At 45.2% G+C, this 20901-nt stretch overlaps 1 long non-coding RNA gene across 1 annotated transcript; it reads right to left on the reverse strand.

Moving 5' to 3' along the window:
• Positions 1-17349: 17349 nt before the first annotated feature.
• LOC148678745 (uncharacterized) lies at positions 17350-19161 on the reverse strand. The gene is made up of 2 exons (XR_015926358.1): positions 18953-19161; positions 17350-18191 (listed from the first exon to the last, which is right to left on the reverse strand). It is a non-coding gene; the product is annotated as an uncharacterized LOC148678745 (long non-coding RNA).
• Positions 19162-20901: the final 1740 nt, after the last annotated feature.

Raw genomic sequence — 20901 nt, forward strand, 5'->3', positions numbered from 1 at the left:
AATCGAAGTCTCCGCTCTCCTGTTTCGCAGCATCAGCCACCTGCGGCTGGGTCGGGCCGCCTGCGAGAGGACATACTGTAGCTGCACTAAGCGCGGGTGGGGGTTGCTAAAGGTATTGCAAGCGTAATTGGGAGGGGGGAGGGCGTATGACCCGGGCTAATTAAAGACGGATCAATTCCCTTTCTAATGCATGTATTTCTAAAACAAAATACAACCACACGCGTACGTCCCGTGTGGTGTCGTCTGAGCCACAACGCCATGCGAGCAAAAGATACACTTCCTAAGTGTAGTGGGTTAATTACGTGGGGGTGGAAATGCAGGCATAAGCATCTGGCTAGTCTGATCGCTCGCTGCTTTAAAAACAGTCCACACACCGTACACTTGTACCGCTGGTTAAATCAAACGTCTCCATTAAACCGCCCCAAACGAGCGCAGACAGAGAGAAGCGGACCTTGCCAAATAGGACTGCAGCGATTTAAGAGACTCTGGCTGCCTGCTCTATCCTTCCCGACCGTGTTTACTGGTCTGCGTTTCACTTGAGCTCTTAATCTATTTAGCTAATTCATCCCGGATGGACTGCTAAGGCTTTTCCAGATCTGAAGGTCTTAGGTGGGGTTAGTCATCAGAATGGGACCCGGGCCAGTTTTGTCTGTTTCACACCTCTAACCCCCGTTTATCTGAGTGGGCTTCAGGAGTGGCTCAGCGACCCTCGCCGTGGCGTTCCCCACGGAGTCCAGACACAAGGGCTCGGTCACCTGTTACAAGCGGTTTAAACGGGAAACTAGCTCTTCACAAGCGAGCGCAGGCTCCTGGCTGCATTAACCTCGCGATAACACGCCTGCAGCGAGGGCATCTGAAGCCGGGGACTGCGCGCAAGGAGAGCGGGAGAAAAGAGCTGGGACAGCTCTCTCCTAAGGAAGCGCTCCAGTCACAGTTAGTGGCCTCACAATTCGCCACGTCCGAATGTCACTTCGACCTCATTTTCCTTCCGGTTTTAAAAACTAAATAGTACAATTAAAGCTGGAATTCGCAAAAGGGAATACAATAACTTCGAAAAGATTGTAATTAAAATAGGATTTCCCGTTAGATCGAACACTATTCGCTGTAGCGTGACATCAGACAGCAGTAGGAATTTGATTTCTGTCCCGGGGATGTGGTCGTTTTGAAGCCTTTTCTGGGCGCAGTGGGCTCGGGTCACGTCGCACGAAGCGAACCGCAGCTCCAGTCAGCTCTCGGGAGCCGGGAGATCAGTCCGTGAGCTTCAGTGGCCCCGGGAGCTGTCCAGCACTTCAGCACGCAGCTGAAACGGTGCCCCTCAGCGTCGGAAACGCAACGCAACTCGCCTTTGCATCACACAACTCTGCCGTACTGCATATTTCTCTGTATAAAGCGTAGCTACATTGCGTATCCGCACCTTTCAACAGTAAGACCGATACTGTTCAAAACCTCGTCTAGCCTGCCGTGCCCGGAGAACGTTGCTTGTGTTAATTCGTCACACAAGCGAGGAACGTAGTTTTTTTTTCTGTTTAGAGGAAACAAAGCGAAAGAGGTCAGACGAAGTTACAGATGAGACAGATAGACAGGGAGTTTCTTCCTCGCTTTTTAATCAGATTCCTTGTTCACTGTTGGCCAAACTCCGAGGAAGCGCTCAAAATCACGGGTTCACCCAGCAGTCGCCTCGAACCCGTTGCTGAAATAGTCTGACAGGTACTATCGCTCTAAAACACGCCATTAGTAGCGCAGTCACGTTATCGCTGCGACTGTGAGGGATACTTAAGTGAAGTCAACGAGAAACTTAGTTTTACACCTGTCGACATTCGCTAACAATATCGCATGGGCATCGAGACACTTAAGATCCGTAAATCCATGTTCTAGAAGAGCAGCATGTGAAGTGACGTAGACGCATACTCCAGTGTTTGGGGTGTGACGTCATTTGCAAGCAGGGCTCTCACGTCTCGGGACGCACCGTCATGTCAGGCGTGTCATTTGTGTCCGCCATTATCGTAACCATGCAATCAACGTAGCACGGACGAGCAGGGACCCTCGTACACATCCCGGAGGGACTTGCCTGGCTTCGCTCTAAGCGCCAGCTGTCAGATCAGCGCTTGTATTTCCTGTTGACTGACACTTGACATGCGTGTGGATTGTACTAATTCTACCCTGGAACTGCACTCTCTGGGCTTTGCAAACTCTCTTCTCAATTCAACTGGGGAAGAAGTCTCTGACCTTTTCGTCCAGTCTGCCGTGCAGTGGGGCTGCTGGTGGTTAATGACCGCTGTAACATACGGGTCTCCTCCTATATGTAACCAGAGAAACAAGACTATATGTCCAGTGCTTTGGGTTCCTCTGGGATGAGAAGAGCAGTGAGCAGTTATGGTGACAGTGAAGTTCTGAGACAGGTGCAGGAAGTCTCGAAGGGGTGAGGCTATCGTCTCACTATAATCAGCCTGCCTGCAGAGTGTCCCACAGTGTCCACAGGACAGGTGGCATCAGCTGGAGAGGCAGCACTTACCCGCACGACTGCCAGGCTAGCAGCCCTGCCTGGCACAGTGACTCCACACACGAGCGGCTAACGACACAGCCCAGACCGGTGCTGTCCGGACTCTGGAGCTCGCCCTGCATTCTGATGAGTGTGTCTGTTCTGGTCTAGGCTCCTGGCAGTCTTTTAATGTGCTGGTGAACTGCGTAGTGCTATTCTGTTTAAATAATAAGTTCACACAGGAGAAGGCTACTCAATTTGTATTTGGTCATTAAGCAGCTTAGTGAATATCACTTGGCTGGGAAGTCCATTCCAGACACCCAAAATTCTTTGTGTAAGGCAGTTTTCCCCATACTTCTTCCTAAAGCGATTCGCTTTCAATTTCCAGCTGTGACCTTGTCGCACAGCTGAGTTTAAAGTCGACCCTGTTCGTACCCCTAAGGATATTGCGGAGGGGTGGCACTGTGGCTAAGGATCTGTGCCTGTGGCTGGAAGGTTGCTGGTTCAAATCCTGTGGCTGGCAGAGGTATCCTGCTCTGTTGGGCCCCTGAGCAAGGCCCTTCACCCCAACTGCTCCAGGGGTGCCATATAAATGGCTGATCCTGCACTCTGACCCCAAGCTTCTCTCCCTGTCTGTGTGTCTCATGGAGAGCAAGCTGGGGTATGTGAAAAGACAAATTCCTAATGCAAGAAATTGAGCCACATCATTGAATTTTGGGCTCCTTTACACTCTCTGCCCCCAGTGTTTTATGTGTCAGTTTGAAAACCTGTTTTTGCTTCAGTCAATTCACCAGTTCGCCCGGCTGCTCAGGCACATTAATGGTTTCAGATTTGTACAAATACTGACTGAACTTTTCAAAGAGTAACTGTCTACCAATGAAGAAGAAGCCAGGATTTTTTTTATGCAAGGCTGTGCTACATCAGTGACTTACAGATAGAGGTCCGCTACCCGATCTGAACCTGACAGAGCCTGACAAAGTATCGGGTTTCGGGTGGGGTTCGGGGTCGTACAACTTCGGGCTGGGGCCGGTTTTGGGTTTGTTTTCTAATAAGTGAAAAGTTAATTATTATTCATTTATGTTTCAAATTAAAATTTGTAACTCATTTTGTGCTAGCTCTCTCTCTCTCATACGTGTGTAGCGCATAGCAGCCGAGCAAAGCATTATAAAACCACGTCTGTGAGAATCCATCTCCGTGCGTGCACGTGTGTCCACTCGCTCTGAGAGGAAAAGAGAGTGACCGATGTCGGTTTCGGGTTTCAAATTTGGCAGTACCATTCAGGCTCGGTCGGGTCGGGTCTCAAGGTCTCGGGCACAGGCCGGGTTCGGGCTTCAATTTCAGGCCCATGCAGAGCTCGACTCACAGCCCCCCCAGCACCTTGATCTTGCGAGCAGGATCGTGTGGTGATTGAGGTTTACAGGAATGCTCTCTGTGTGGCTGGCTGAGTGGCAGAACCTGTCGTTAGTCTCATCTTATCCTCTAATTTCCGGCTCCTCGCCTGGCCCTCACTCAGAATGGCAGCCGAGTGGTCTTCAACAGCGCAGCGGGGGAGCAGCAGGTCGTACCTGTCAGGGGGAGTTCTTCCCGGACCCTATGCAGACGACACAATCCAGGGTAGAGTGAGGAAACACAGGGAAAAAGGCATGCAGGATACGGGGATGAGAACGGGGGGGGCGTGTCCTTGGAGTGCCGGTGGTCGGGGGAGGTGAGGCCGCGGCAAACGATCCAGGGATGAGTCAAAAGGGAAATCCAAAACAGAGCAAAAGTCCAAGGCCAGGCGATCCATCTGAGACAGACAATTCAAAACCAGAACCGGGTCGGGACCGGCAGGGGGAGCGGGAACAGAAACTAAAAGCTTAACAGGGCCAGGCGCATCCAGGTCCAGGACTCGCTTGGTACGGGAACCAATGCAGAGCCCGGATTAGCGTCAGCGTCTGGCTTTTAAGGAGGAACTGAAAAGGGGCTGGAACAGGGAGCAGGTGCGGGGGATGAGGCAAACAAGGAAGGGCTGGAGCGCCCTTAAGAGGAGGGGTAAACGATCATGACAGTACCCTCATCAACACAGCGGAGGTGTGGTTATTATTCATAGGCTTTTCTCAGAGGCTGGGGGAAATCCGACATTAATGGACATGTCATTAGGACCAGTACAAATATAACCCTCCACTGCGTGCATTCTGACAAAAAAATGTGTTCTTTTAGTATCATCCTTAAATAGATATTCTGCTTTGCATACCAAAAATATATGAAAAAATGATTTGTTATCAGTATGCTACAATGTGGAGAAGAAGAGATAAGGTTGGTGCAGTGCCTGTGGCTGGAAGGTTGCCGGTTTGTATCCCGCGGCCAGCAGAGGAATCCTACTACATTGGGCCCCTGAGCAAGGCCCTCAACCCCAACTGCTCCAGGGGTGCTGTACAATGGTTGACCCTGCGCTCTGACCCCAAGCTTCTCTCTCCCTCTCTGTGTGTCTCTTGGAGAGCAAGCTGGGGTATGTGAAAAGACAAATTCCTAATACAAGAAATTGTATATGGCCAATACAGTGATCTTATCTTATGTCACCTTTGTGTTGTTGGTGTCACAGCCTTGCTCTTGGTTCAGGTTTAAATCCCAGTGTCTGATTGTGTCTTTGTCTGAACAAGAGGAAGGAGCATTTTGCTTAAATGGGACTCTCATGTGCTGTGTTAAGGGTCGGCATAGTTGTGGGTTTATTGTGAGAGAGTTGGAGAAGTACTTTGTGTAAGATGAAATTGCTTTTGAGAGCCAGTGTTCTTTTTGGCGAAGTGCTAGACTTTAAGGTTAAGTGAAAATATTAATATCGCTGAAATTATACCTATTGTGTGAAATTTCTGTGTTAGTTGTGGCGTTCCACTTTGTTCTATATAATCCTTGCAGGGAGCCTTTATTTCCTGTGTTTGGATATTATTTAATATGTGTTTGGTTTCTTGCCATTTCTTGCCTATATTGTGTTTCATTGTGGGGAAACTCTGAAATGACTTTAGAAAGCAAAATCATTAAAAAAACATTGCACTTGTGTTGGGTGGAAAAATAAATGAAATCCTTAAACGTCTTAGCTTCTCTAAACAATAGCCTTCGATCTTGAAAACAATAAGATTCTGAATCGTTCTCCCTATTGAATTAAAGTCCAAAAACATCATTCCAGGGATAGCAATGTAATTAAACAGACAACTCCACTCAGTCATGATGAGGATTGAAGACCCAGTCTGAACTGGCTTAGAGTAACGGGGTCCTGTCTCCCTCAGCACACAGAGCATTTTGAAACAAACAGCCTGTGATCACTGTTCTCTTGGTTATCAAGGAGACTTAGTGTGAGTGAGTCACATGAAACATCTTTTGCTACTTGTAAACACAGTAAAGCCCAGTGTACCTTAAAGCAGATTCAATTTGTCAGAGCAAGCTATTTGCTTAAATATTATTGAAAAGTAAAAATCTTACAATTTGGAAAAGTTGGGGGTGAGAGGAGTTTCATCTCTCCTGGAAGATATCTTATCCTTCAGATACAGACACCCATATCAGAGTTTATTGTTAGGTGCCTTAACATCAGTGCATATAGAACAAATGTTTGGATGCTGTCATAGCTAAATAACGTAAGAGGGTCTGATTGAACTATGCCGGGTGTAGAAACAGGTAGTGTGTAACAGAATTTGGGCTCACAGATTAGTCCTTAGATAGGATCTTTTGAAAATGTTTCATCATTGTGTCAAAAACCTTGTGAGTCACTGTTCAATGGCCGAGACATTTTTTAGATGAAAATAACCACTGGTGTGAAAGTGCCAAACAATACATTATTTATTCTCGAGAATCAGATCTGTTCCTAAGCGGTGACTTGCAGATGAGAGAAGCCCTTATTTATTTAAGCATGGAAAAATAAATGATCAAGGACAGATTCATTGTAACTGCTGCTACAACAGAGCAATTAGGTATTGTGATGCTCGTCAGGACTGTCTGTTTCATTAAAGTGTGTCACATTCACAATGAAATGAAACCGAGATAATGATCAAAACACCTGCCTTCAGTCATGACTACCGTATTCATAGCTGAGCTTGACAGAGTTTTGCACACATTTCTCCACTAATGTGCTCTTCTACAAAAGACTGCTTGGCCTGCATCATCTATCAAGCAATCAATAATGAATCCACCCCATGTTTAGTACAGAAACCCGTCATTAAGTACAATGTGGAAAAAGTATAATGCAAGAGCTATACATTGTCACGACTATAGTCCCCCCTCCTTAAGGGTGCTCCAGCCCTTTCACTAAAGACTTCATTCTCTGCACCTGTTTCCCATTCCCTGCCCACCTTAAAAGCCAGGCGCTAACGCTCTTCCGGGCTCTGCATCTGATTTCCATATCGTGCGAGTCCGGGACCAGGAAGCGCCTGGTCCCGTTAAGGTTTTAACCTCGGTTCCCGTTCCCGTTCCCGTTCCTGTTCCCCGTCCGCCGGTTCCGACCCGGCCTTCGTGGTTTTTAATTCCTTCGTCGGATGGATCTCCTGGTTTTGGATTTACCCTTGCGTTTTGGATACTCTATGGATTACTCTTGGATCGTTCGCCTCGGCCACACCTCCCCCGTGCACCAGCGCACCTTGGACACGCCCCCTGTCTTCTGCCCCGTTTTCCTGCATGACATTTCCCCAATGTTTCCCCACTCCGTCGGACTGTGTCGTCCGCATAGGGTCCGGAAAGAACTGTTCGTTACAGAATGCAGAGCCTACACCTGGACCCCGCGGACGGCACCCTGGCAGCCTGGATTCCATCGGTTTTTTTTTTTCTCTCTCCCTTTTTTTTTCTTAGGGCTTCGGAGCCGCCCTGAAAAGGAGGGGCGTACTGTCACGATATTAGTTCCCCCTCCTTAAGGGTGCTCCAGCCCTATCACTCTAGACTTTATTCCATGCACCTGCGCCCTATTCCCTGCCCACCTTAAAAGCCAGGCGCTGACGCTCTTCCGGGCTCTGCATCTGATTTCCATATCGTGCGAGTCCGGGACCAGGAAGCGCCTGGTCCCGTTAAGGTTTTAACCTCGGTTCCCGTTCCCGTTCCTGTTCCCCGTCCGCCGGTTCCGACCCGGCCTTCGTGGTTTTTAATTCCTTCGTCGGATGGATCTCCTGGTTTTGGACTTACCCTTGCGTTTTGGATACTCTATGGATTACTCTTGGATCGTTCGCCTCGGCCACACCTCCCCCGTGCACCAGCGCACCTTGGACACGCCCCCTGTCTTCTGCCCCGTTTTCCTGCATGACATTTCCCCAATGTTTCCCCACTCCGTCGGACTGTGTCGTCCGCATAGGGTCCGGAAAGAACTGTTCGTTACATACATGAAGTAATAGTAATGACTTGTTAACTGCACGTTAATAATAATAAATTATTATAGCAAGTCATTGATGCAGGACTGAGTTCAAAGAAAGACAGGATTTTATTATCACAGTCTTACCAGTCCCATGGATTGCGATATTAAAGTAGCTCTTTTGCACAGTTCTGCAACTCTGTGGGCAATTGCCACAAGCCAGACACCTTTCAGAACCCTGGACAGCTCCCAAACGAAACGACAGTAGTAGTTCAGGTGGGTAGCTGCATCAGCATGTGTAGCTGTGCACACAGTACTTCCAGGTGCCATTCCGATTCTTGGGATATGTCATGTGAAAACCTCTTTTTCAACAAGGTACAAGGAATGTAGAAATAGATTCCGTGTTGCCCTTAACTTACCATTGAAGTTCAGGGGCGAACAATTAAACCACAGCAGTCAAATGAAAAATCTGGACCACTTTTCTGAGTAAGTACAGTAAGGAGAAGTAATGCTTTTCATTGAGAACGATCTTCTCCCTTATCCTCTGTACATCTGGCTTTTTTATTGTCACAAAACATTATTCCCTTCTCGCTCCCACCATTTCAAAACAGGCAATTCCGATTTGTTCTCTCTCAGCAGCTTGCAAGGTGCGAAGACACTTGGTTCTCCTCACGCTGGTCTCCAGACATACAAGCACCATGGAGTTTGTGCCTGAGAAAAGGTCCGTCAACTAAGGACACCAACTGGCAGGAGCCTGTGTAGGCACCCTCAGACAAAGACACAGCTGGCCAGCTGCCTGTCTATGTACTTAAAGCCCCAGCCTTCCATCACTTCCCACCACTCATTGTGTCCTATGATCAGAGATCTCATCCTAATAATTACACAACATTTCCACTTTCCGACACATTTCAAATTTCAGGTGGCTGTGGTCCAAAACCAAGTTATGCTTATTTATCCACCACTGTACTGCAGCACCTGCAGGATGACACACAGCAGCCAAAATGCTCCAGCTGTCCCACTATACAGCAGATCAGGTAGGAAGGTGAGAAACTGCTTCTAGCCAGTTGAAATAAGGGAAGACTATTGGTGGGTCAGACTGCGCAGCTCCAGAGGGGAATTTAGCCAGGACATTCGGGTTAAGGTCCTTCCTCTTAGAACAGTGCCATGAGGATTTTACTGATGCCGTAACCAGGACCTTGGTTGAACACCTTGTCTGAAGGACAGCCTCTCCTACAGCACGGTGTCCCCAGTCACCAGAGTGAGGCATTGCAAGGTGTTCAGTAACTCTCGCTCCATATTGCATTAATGCTGTTAATTCTCAGACGGGCGACAGTGTTTGTTTATTTGACCATATTTACCATCAGGCTGTCTTCAGCACTCTTCTGTATGCACACCATCTGTGTACTGTTTTAATTCATGCTATTTTATTTTGCCTATCATGGCACTTGCATTTTTCTTCCAGCTTATTCTGGTCTTATTGTCATTTTATTATTATATTCTTGTTATGCTTAAATGACACTTCCTTGTACTTTCCTAAATTAAACTTCAAATGCATGGCAATTCATAATGGATATGGGCAACAGATAAGCTAGTTATTATAGTATAATTATAATGAATCATAAAGTATTCAAATATGTTTTGCTGAACTTTGCTGAAGTGGATAAAGGTCAATAAGCAGACAGTTCTCATCTGGGATGTGCAGGTTAGAACAGAAATTTCCTTTCTGGCAAACTCTGAGGGCTCCCACTGGCATGGTGTCAGGCTGTCCGACTACCCTCTACCTTCAGATTCTTAACTTATTTGCCCCTCAGCTTGCTGTGTGTCTCTGTGTACTAACTAGCCTGTCAGCTTTATTGGGTTGACTATGTCGCTACTCAATACGAGTATTCAAAATTCCTCAAAACAGTAACCAAATGGATTAACTGATGCTCTGCAGTGAAGGCACAACTGGAAGTTACAAGGAGGTGTATTGAAGACTAACAGAAGTCACTTTTACACAAAGGGTAACAGGTGTCTGGAGCAATCATTGGTGGTCAGTCATCTTAGTGAACTCTCCTGAATATACGCACTGAAGTGTCAACTTTAATTTCTTTTCAGTGTTAGGTTTAGTAGTTTCTCTTTGTTGTACAGTGCGAATCAGGAATTGGCGAGGCAGTGACTGTATTAGCTCTGCTTGAGTTTGCCGTAGAAGCTGTGAAGCTGGCTTAGGTAAAGCCTGACTTCATCACCACCTGCTGCAGGCCGTTAATGAAACGCTCGCAGGTGTGTCCAAGGCCACACCCTCATAATCCCACTGCTCTTTCCCCTTCCAGACTATTCCATCAACTATTCAACTATTTCTTTCCCTCACTCCCATGTCTCTCACTTGTCTACGTTCCTCCCAGTTTAGGCAGCTCTGTCTAGACTATTCCAGCTTCCTCCTTACCTGTTGGTCGATACTCTTCGCCCTCTTCAACAACAACCACTAGCCTTCCCTCTGCCAGCTGCCGTCTCTCCACTGGTTGCCTGTGGCCACAAGCATCCTTTTCTAACACCTCTGGCCCACCCCTGTCTTCACTGATCCGTTCTCATCTTTCCCTGTACATTCCTCCTCCTCCAGCAGCACCAGACTGTCCGGTCCCCTCCCTCAGTGTCCCCTCCCTCAGATGTCGGAAGGGACGAACCGTGGAATGGCAGGAGAGTGATGAAGACCGTATGCATAGCGGCGGGATGGGGGGTTAGCCCGGGCTCAGCTGTTCAGGAAATGCCGTACAGAAACTGATGCCCTCAGGCCATGGACATGGGGCGACTGGGTGCTAGACGGGTCTCAGTACATCCGCGTGACCCTGAAATATATAGCCCCAGACAGAGACACACCAGAAGGACAAGCAACGCACAGGAAACTAGGGACAGGACAGAGTAAGAGCGCCCTCTAGCTGTAGAGGGCGTCACACCCAGGGCTCTGCAGTGAAGTCAGGTGGGTGTTTCTCAAAATCCCAGGGCTTTTCTAGAAGATAAAGGTTTTTAACGCAGTGTTCTTGCCAAATGATCCCCCGCTCTTTACCAATCATGGCCTCCTCATAACCCCTCATAACCCCCCAGCTATGAACCGGCTTCATCACCATGTCCTCCTCCCCACTGATCGCTGCTGTGTGGCGAGTGTACTGTGAGCACAGTACGGGCTGCTTTCGCATCATCCAGGTGGGGCTGCACACTGGTGGTGGTGGAGGGGAGTCCCCATTATCAGTACAGCGCCTTGAGTAGAGTGTCCAGAAAAGCGCTTTGAATTTTTAAATTATTCTATATTTATATACTATATCAATTATATATTATTATTACATCAGCTCAGTCCCCCCACCCATCAGCATCTCCTCAAGACTCATCTTGCCATGACCATTCTGCACCAGCGGACACTGCACTCTGCTCAGCAGCGTTCTTTGCTGTAATCAGTATTTCCTCACTTGCACATTATTTACAACCCGCTGGTTGATTGGTTTCTGCTCTGTGTTACACAGCCACTGCACTTCTGACATATGCTTGGCTTGCTGTAGTTTTCTCATATTTGTTATTTTACCTTTTTCTGTTGCATTGGAATTTTTTCTTTTTTTAATTTAATTCATGTGTTGTTGCGTATTTTATAAGTCACTCTGGATAAGGGTGTTGGGTAAGCAAAAAAATAATAAGAATATCCCACTGTGTTGTTAACACCAATTCCCTGGAATCTATAAGAAATTGCAGGATGGGATGTGTGGATTAAGAAGACAATCAAACAAGCACAAGGGGTTAATGAGCTCCTTCTACCCCTTTGTAAGAGGGTGGTCAGAGGAAGCAAGATGGCGGTTCTTAGATGGACCAAATTTCCCAGAAGGCAATGGGAAATGACCTGCCATCCTCTGTCATCTGCCCAATTGGAGGAAGATAATTGTGTGGGTGACATTTACCAGGAAGCTTCCAGTGTTAATCAACATCTGTTGTTCAAAGAAAAGAGCAGTTATATTATGCAGTTGTATGACATGGAGAGAAGGAAGTGTCTGTCTGATTGACTGGCTGACAGAGGAACTTGGGGCTTTATTGAACAGTGAATTTTTAATCTGAGAGTTTGTTTTGAAGCTTGTAAGCTGCTTAGTTGTCTGTCTATATTATTACAAAAGGGACATGGAATTCCAGCTTTTAGTTCAAAGAGGAGCTTAGATTTTGCTTTCTGTTTTATATATTATTTTCCTCAGACTGTAAATAATGCATATATTTGTGAATCGATCTGTTGTGATACGGTCAGGGATTACAAGGACAAGATTTAACAGCTGAGTTACAAATATATTAACTATAACGTCATCAGCCTTAAATCACATTTGAATTCTCACATATCAATATGCAATTATTACAATAAACTAAACTGTCAAAGTGTTTGGAATAATAGTTCAACTCTCAAGAATTATAATGTGAATAAAGAAGTTTTATACTCAAAACTTTTCCTTGATGACTTGAAACCTCCCACTGAGACAGAGCTGGACTGGGATGGTGTGTGGTCCGACTTGTCAGCTGCTACCTCTGTTCTGGGAGTGTCCAAGTGCAGAGAGAAGGCAGAGAAGCTTTGCCTACCATTGCTGAGGATAGCTCACCAAGGAAGTTAGCGTCATGCTGATCTTCAGTCTTTAAAACAGTCTGTGCACACTCTTTGGGCCGCAGGTTACATGGGTGGGAGAAACATGGTTCATCCCGGCTGTAGCTTTTGTTAGAGATATGCTGCCATGTTTAGAGTGTCAACCCAACTGTCTCAATTTCTTTGATAAGGTAAAAATAAAAACTGGTTCACAAAACATAAGATTTCTTCTGTTGCAGGAAGAATTTCTTGGGCAGAATTCTGTTCTTTCTGAATCATTCTCCCAACCTGACATCTTGGAAAATAGTTGTCTTGACTCAGACTGCTTGCAGTCATGGGGCTGTTGAAGTCAGATTGTCAGTACTGTAATTGTAGAGAGAAAGGTAGCTAGTGAGTTAACTAACGAAAAAGAGTTGGGTGCTAAAGGTACTAAATCTCATCTGATGATTGGTTAGGATGTTATCAGGTATAGTCCTGTAATCTGCTCTGTGGGTCCCTCGTTGGTGGATCATCCTTAGGATAATGGACAGTGACGTCTGACCCATTGTCCTAGACAGAGAGTGACTAGCAGACTAATTGTACCATATATCATTAAGGTGTTTTAGAATGGACACAGGTGCACAATGTCCTGTTCTGTGATCCAGGTGGGATCTCTTTTAGCTGCATTCCTCTGCTTTTACACAGAGGCCCAAGCTGCTTTGTCAAAGCAACAGAAAAAATATTAGAAATCTTTAATAGCATTTAACTCTAATTGTAATAATGTGCCTTGCTGCTATAGAGTGTAGGTTCGACTATATGACTAAACAGTAATCGCATAAAATGTGATCAGTTTAATCCTTTGTAGCTGGTGTTTTTAAGTTCTTGTAGAGGATACTCAGCATCCTCTGAGAGTCTCTTCATTACCCCTTATATGTCTTATATGTGAACTTCCCACTCTCTTAAAGGCAATAGAAATCACTTCACCAACTCACAGGGGGCTTGCGAGACCTAGTCTGGGAAAATCCAGCAGAGCTTCTTTTACGAGAATAATTTCATGACTCGAAAAGTGAAGGCATCAAAATGATGATCTCTCACTTCACATCCTGTTCGCATATAGCTTTCACATGTACATTGATCATTGGCTGTTTCAGACATCTTCATTTATGGCAAAGATCACTGGAGGAGCTGATAAAAGAGAATAAGAAACGAATGGACCTTGGAGATTTTAATCAATGACAAGTACATTTGTAGAGGTGACTATTCAAAGATATCTCAGATGTCACAGTAGACTAGATAAGTACATTGTGTTGGCAAATAATACCATTGAGACATTGACCTTTGATAGAGTGCTGTTACAGGTTTATCAAAACAAGGTGCCTTATCATTTTTGATAATATTTATTACAAAATTTAATTAATGCATTTATGGAGTGATATCTCTGAGATCCATGTAGCTTGACTCAGTTTTTTTCCTCCAATTCCTCCACTTTGCAAATTATTGTATTTCAATCTCCTTCCTTCTTCTCTGCTATGAGCTCTTTGGCCAGGCAGTCTACCGCGTCAGTTTTACTTCCTTTGTTATTGTAGTAACTGAAATAAACCTAGAAGATCTTTTCATGCCTCACTTCTCAATTCAAATTCTCACTGCCATCAGGGCCACCTGATCACTGTCTGCAGTTTAGACAATGACACTGCTGATCCTGCCAACTCAGGATGGTGGTTGCTGTCTAGGAAGTCAGGCTCACAATGAGTGCAGAAGGAAAGGAACAGCTCTCATTGTGTCCTCCCTGGAAGTAGTCAGCTTCTAGAGATAACCTATAGGAAATCAAATGCGGAACTCTAGACCCTTTGTCATGTAATGTGTCCTATTTCCTGTGCAGAATTTTGAAAAAAAGTATTTTCTTGTCTTAATCTTCTATTGCATTCTGAAGTAGTTGTGGAATGATTATCCGCATTTGGCACACAAACAATATGTCCCCAGACAGTTTTTTTTAAATGCTTTTTCTGCTTCGATGGGCTCACTCAGTGGCACGATCACAGAGTAATCAATAAGCACCACGGTGTCTGAAAACGAGCCAAAAGCATGATCACATTGCTTGTTCTGTCTAAACTTTGGCATCTCGGCCCCGTGAAGTGCTATTCCATTGCCCGTAGCCCAAGCTTTTTAACAGGGCAAGGAGGAAGTTTTGAAGAACAAAGCGCCCCAGTGTGGTACCTTCATCTATCTCACTGATTGGGCTTCCCATGAGGCCAGACGCTGTTGATTTTAAGGGGTGCGTACTTCCTGACTGGCTTCCTCCTCTGGTATGCAAAAATATACCGTAGGTCAAAGCTTCCTTGGTAGCTTCGGAAAAGGTCAGGTAGGTCACTTTGCAGGATGTTACTGAGACAGACACATGTGCTGGCTGTTGCCTAATGTAATGTGCTGAGCAGAACGAGGTCTGGGATAAGCAGAAACATTATTTGCCAGGGACAGGGGAATGCTCTTCCTCTCCGCACTGCTAAGAAAGAAGACTGTGAGCCAGTTCACTGACAAACCGGAGGGGGGCATTATTGAGATGGTGGAGAATCATGGCCCAGGTGGAAACAATTGATCATGCCGCCCAGATGTTTAAAACCAGCTGCAGAAGTGGACCTAGGAAAGAGTTAAACCTGCTGCCAGCAACATCCTTCCCCGAAATATCACCTGAAACCAATAAGGGCTAATTTAGGACTTCTGAAAGGGGGTGGGGTGCAGTTGATTTCCTTCTACTTTTGAGGGCTGACATCTTAATAAGAGTCAAGAGTGCAGAAAGAATGCCCCAGGGAATGTTTTCTCCCCCTTCGCTTTCAAATCAAAACCCAGCCAATTTTCCCTACAGGACAGTGCTGTATATTCTCCTAAAGAATGGGTTTTAATAGACCTTTTGTTTTGTTATCCCGGTGAAACAACAAAGGTTTCAAATGAGATACAGCCATTCAGGTTCACCCAGCCTGTTTAATAGTAACTCATTGGTTTGAGAATCTCATCCAGCTGTTTTATCAAATTTCACCACCTTGGCTGGGGGGTTTGTTCAATGCTCCTACAACACTTTGTGTATAGAAGTGTTCCCTGTTCTCATTTTTTTATCTTCGATGGTGATAAAAGCTGGGCTAGCCCTGTAAAGCCTGGCACCACAGGGGCTCTGCCCTGTCCCACAAGGCTCTATGTTTAGTGCCAGAATAGGTGACATGAGTATGTCAGCTGTTTTAAATTCAGAAACTCGCACTCTAGAAATGGAATAAACAAGGTTAAAGGCTGTGAGGCTCTGGGATCCTGTTACATTATATATTTCAAAGTGGAAACCAAATCAATTATTTTCTAAACAAAACACAGGGAATTCAGACATCAAGAACTGTTATTTTTAAATGCTACTAAGCAGAAATTGCACAGAAAATGGTTTTCTAGACTCCGAAACCCAATTTGTTGTAATGCCGTGTGGTAAGAGTTTTTTATTTCATCTCAAACATACAGATTTGATCTCTTAAGTATAAGACCTGGGTGTGCTGTTAGAGCAGAGCTTTCTGAATCAGAAAGTGGTGAGGACAGTGTGTAGGAACGGCTCCAGAAGAGAGAAACTGAGGACACACGCAGCCTCCAGCTAAATGACTCTCTGCTCTAGACTTCTGTGCAGCCTATTGGAAATGTCAGCACTCTGCTCTGTCGCCTCACTCTCTGCCCACTCTGTCTGTGGCTGAGCAAGCCCGACAGCACAGTTCTTCCTGAAGGCTCTGCTGTAGGTTGCTCTTTAGACAGTATGCACTTGCCTTCTCACCTCAAGACACCTTCCATTTCTGGCACAGCCTGTAGAGCCAGACCTGCACAGTGGCCATGCAGACAGGGCTGGGAAAGCTTTTCCACACGCTGCTCTTCAAATACAGCCAGATGGTTCTGATTCACAGAAGATATCAAAGGGGCAGGCAGTTAAATGAGAATCGATGGACAGGTAATGGAAATTGCACTGGTGTTCCTCTGTAAACAGGCACCTCCATTTTCAACAAAGAGATCAGAGAGAGTCCATTGAAAAGCTGCCGCTTAGAAGATTTTCAGACACAGAACAGCAGATGAAATGGAAAGCAGGAAATACACAGCCGAAAGGCACTTTACCAGGAAAGAGATTTTATTTTTAGGTGCACTGTCTCTCTCGCAAACTTCAATGAGAACAACTTGTTCTTGGAGCTGAGCACAGTCACCCAGGCTCCATTCTGCAGTGGGATCACTGTGTGGTGAGACTCTCAGCTCATTTTAACAGACCGCAGTGCAGGAACAGTGCTTGGGACAGTCTCAGACACCGCAAAGCCTGTCCTGCTAAACCTCTGCTGGAGCTCTCACAACGTTTCTTCCTTGGACCCTGAAACCTGAGCTAGAGAGGGAGCTCTCGGGTGCTCTGGTGTGTAGTGGTAATGGAATTTGCGTGCACCGGCTTCATGCGTTCATGTTTACAAGACTGTTTTCCTGGTGAGGTTTGCAGCAGGACTAGGGTGCGCTTTGGAAACAGAGGTTGTGAACACGCAGCTTCTCTGCCTCTGGACGGGACCCCAGTCATTTTCAGGAAGAGACCATGATGCCAATCACAAATGCACGTCTCCCAGATGAACACAGAGCCTGGCTTCAGCCGTCGAATGAATGGGGCGCATTAATGTCGCCTGTGCCAAGCTGCTGGCACAGGTTGTTGTGTAATAATGCCATCACCACACACAAGCTACCTACCTCCCCATTTCCCCTACTGGCCAAATCTTTTGACTGCGTTTTGTACTCCAACTGTTAATATATAACATGTCTGTTCCTATTTCTAGCTTTACAAGTGATAAAATTCCTGAATATGCAAACGTTTACTACATCGAGAATTGAATTGTTTTTAATTATTTATGGGAGAAATACATTGGTCTTTTCTAATTATGCAACAGGGGTTCCTGATCTTAGGAGAAACCGCAAGCAAAAGCCGAAACAAGAATGGAAAACTCGAGTTTTTAGAAGTCTCCACAAAGCAGAACATACTGTAGTCAGTGGGATCTTTATTCAAACTTCATTCATACAGAGGGCAAAAGCTAAGCCTGACTTTAAGAGGCTTGCTACAGTAGATCATAGCGCAGGCTGGTAATATCGCACGGAAAATAAAAGTGTCTTTTAGCCAGATCATTCTTTTTGCTGTTGAAAGTGCTTTCCTGTGCACATTGTGTCATTTCCTGCAAATTGACTCTTGTTGCTACTTAGTCCTCACCTGGGTTTTCACATTCAAAACCCTTTGGTGAAACAATATGAGATTTCTTGTAGCAGTTCACTGGCAGCTTCACTCATTGCAGGCTGGATCAGCTTAGATCTGAGCACGTTCTTTGGGAAGAGTATGAGAGAGTAAAGACTGGACACTCTTTTACTGTTGTCTACTAGGGTGGAGTGGAAAGACACATTGCTTTTTATTTCAATCTGCAGGCGGTAATGAAAGTGCAGCTGAATGGGTTGCTGTCTTCTTTTAGAAATATTTCATGGTGGACTCACTAATTTAGCTGTCTCTTGTGCTGTGTTTCAGTCCATACACAGCACACGCGTTACTAAACTTCTCAATCTCTGCCTAGTGCTCATGTTCTCAAGTTTCAGAGGTCTGTTGGACCAGTACAATAGAGTTCACTGTACATATTCTTACCCCTGCTTTGTGGAAAGATCTGTTTCCTCAGATCTTATGTGGAGTATATGTGTGCTCCTGTTAAGGTTCCAATCATCTCCCATTGGTGTAAATTAATTCTGCACCCCTGCGCTGTGGGATTTGTCAAGTCTTCTGGGTAAACTGAGACTGGGACTCTCTGCCCACAAGGGGTGCTCTTCCGGCCTCGTGTGCTTCCCTAAAAGAGAACAAGCGCATAATTTAACGCTGGCTAATGGCCTCTGTTCTGCTGCAACAAATCCTCCGAGACAGTTTCACGTTGCAGTCCCGCTTCGTGCTGCTCTGATGGTTTAGCTACTGCTGCGTCTGGTCCTATGAGACACGCAAGAGGCGGGAGCTCCGCTCTGTCGAATTACAGCTCAGACGGGGGCGCATATTACTCTAGAGTTCTTAGCTGTAATGAAGGAATGATAGAAAATGTAAATCTGAGTTAATTCCTTTTTTTCCTCATTGAACGCTTTCATTTTCTTTTTCAATATCACAGTGCATCCATTACTTAATAATACATAATAAGTCAACTTGGGAAGTCGCCAGGAGTACAGAAACGGTAGCACAGATATAAGGAAAGGGTTAACACTCATTTTTTTCACATGGTTTATTAGCTGTGCGTAGCTCAATTTGGGAAAGTGTATGTGTCACACTTCAGTATTTTTATCTACCTGAAGAATGGACTAGGCCAAGTCACAGTACTGTAACACAGTTTATTATTTTAAGAGTTGTGCTGACTTTGTAGCTGGGATTCTTCATATTTTGCTGACTAATTTTTACAGGACGTGGTTATAACGTCTTTCAGTATTTTATATTCCAAAGTGCAGTAGGATAATTAAACGCATCGCCTTTGAACCTGTTTTAATATATGTACGTACAGATCACGAAACCAGCAGATCAGTGTTTTATTATTACTGTTAGTTCAAGCCTGTAAGTGCGGCGGCCCATTACCTCACATTACAATGTTCCTGAAATGTCTGCATTACTGCGACAGATGAAGAACTACCAGTGGCGTTTGACTGCCCTCTTGAGTGCGTTTCCTTTACAGAACTGCAGACAGGAAATTATCATATCAAAAATCATTTTTGCGCAGTTTTCGGGTAATTAAGCCTTTGTGCAGCATTTTAAAAGAATCGAAGTTTTGCCGGACATTGTAATAAAAATATTTAATACACACCTTGGTAAAATCTTCAGACATACTCAATACGCCCGTCTACCTCAGTCTTTAGATATTTCAAATAGCAGACCCTATGCCTATTTCGTTATTATTAATTAATTCAATAGTTAAATTATTAAATTTACTCTTTTAGGTAATATCCTTATTTATAAAAAATATATCAATTTTAGCGTTGTACTCAGTTAATGTTTGGATTCAAGCTCAGTTTTGCTTCTGCCGGGCAAGTTTACATGTCATTATTTTTTTCATATATATTTAATTCATTGTTCTCCCCTCAAGGCACGCGCTCAAAAAAAAAAACTGATTTGGCAGACACTGGGAGTACATTTGACTTTTTGTACTACTAACTTCAAGATCCCAGACTGAGTTTCCTCTCCTTCGCCTGTATATCGTGCATTTTGAGGGTCGCGCAATCTGATCAGCCTCACGTCACGGACACACGAAGCGGAGAATCTCTGCCTGAGCTTTTTATCTGCTGCTCTGTGCAGCTCGTCCTTCAGATGAGACGTCAAACCGAGATTCAGACTACACTAGTCATTAATGAGCCCGTGGCACTCTCCGTAAGAGTAGGGATGTTAACGATAGTTTCCTTGTCTCCTGTCGTGGCCTCCTTAAAAATTCCCATTACTTTGATGAGCGAATCAAGCTCTGTCTTCTCCATATGGTCTGTTAAGTGAGGCTTTCGGGCGGCATGATGGAGCAGTGGCACTGTGGCTAAGGAACTATGTCTGTGGTTGGAAAGTTGCTAGTTCAAGTCCTGCAGCTGGCAGAAGAATCCTACTCCATCAGGCCCTTGAGCAAGGCCTTTAACCCCAGCTGCTCCAGGGGTGCTGTATAAATGGCTGACCCTGTGCTCTGACCCCAAGCTTCTTTCTGTGTGCCTCTGTGTCTCATGTAGAGCAAACTGGGGTTTGTGAAAAGACAAATTCCTAATGTGAGAAATTGTATATGGCCAACAACATGTTCTTATCTTATTAACTGGATGCCGTTCAGAAAACTTGAATAATGTAAAAAGTGAGGGCATTAGTTTAAAGTTCTGGTGTGTTTTTAAGCTTTAGTGCCAAAGATTTAGAAACCAAAGCAAAGAACTGTTACAACTGGCAGAATACAACTACCGCTTGCTATAGGATTTACAGAAAATCAGGGTAAAAGTCAGTAGTTTCCACAGCTAGTTTATGAACAACGACAGTGTTTAAGAAATTGCTGGGTTATTCTTGCTTTCGTGCTCCACAGAGAAGACCCCAACTGATGAAGATGTCATGTTTGGAACATTAAATAGATCTTTCCTGAATTCTACACATCCATGATGCTGGGCTTGACAAGAATCTGCAAAGGGCTACTTCCATCTATCCATTTTCTAATCACTTAATCCAATTCAGCACCATGGGGGAGCCAGATCCTATCCTGGCAAGTTACAGGCACAAAGTGGGGTACACCCTGGATAGGACACCAGTCCAGCACAGGGCACCTACACACTCACACCAGGGCCAATTTTCCCAGAAGCCAAAGAACCTACCAGCTTGTCATTGGACTGTGGGAGGAAACCGGAGCACCTGGTGGAAACCCACAGGAACACAAGAACATACAAACTCCACACAGACAGCACCCCAAGGCCCCAGCACTGTGAGACAGCAACGCTAACCATTGTGCCACCCTCAAAGGATTTTATCAATGGAAATGTCTTCTGCATAATGTAACAGGCGGATTCAATTATCAAAAATGA

This window comes from Lepisosteus platostomus, chromosome 1, assembly GCF_059453375.1.
Source record: "Lepisosteus platostomus isolate fLepPlt1 chromosome 1, fLepPlt1.hap1, whole genome shotgun sequence".
NCBI classification, from domain to species: Eukaryota; Metazoa; Chordata; class Actinopteri; order Semionotiformes; family Lepisosteidae; genus Lepisosteus; species Lepisosteus platostomus.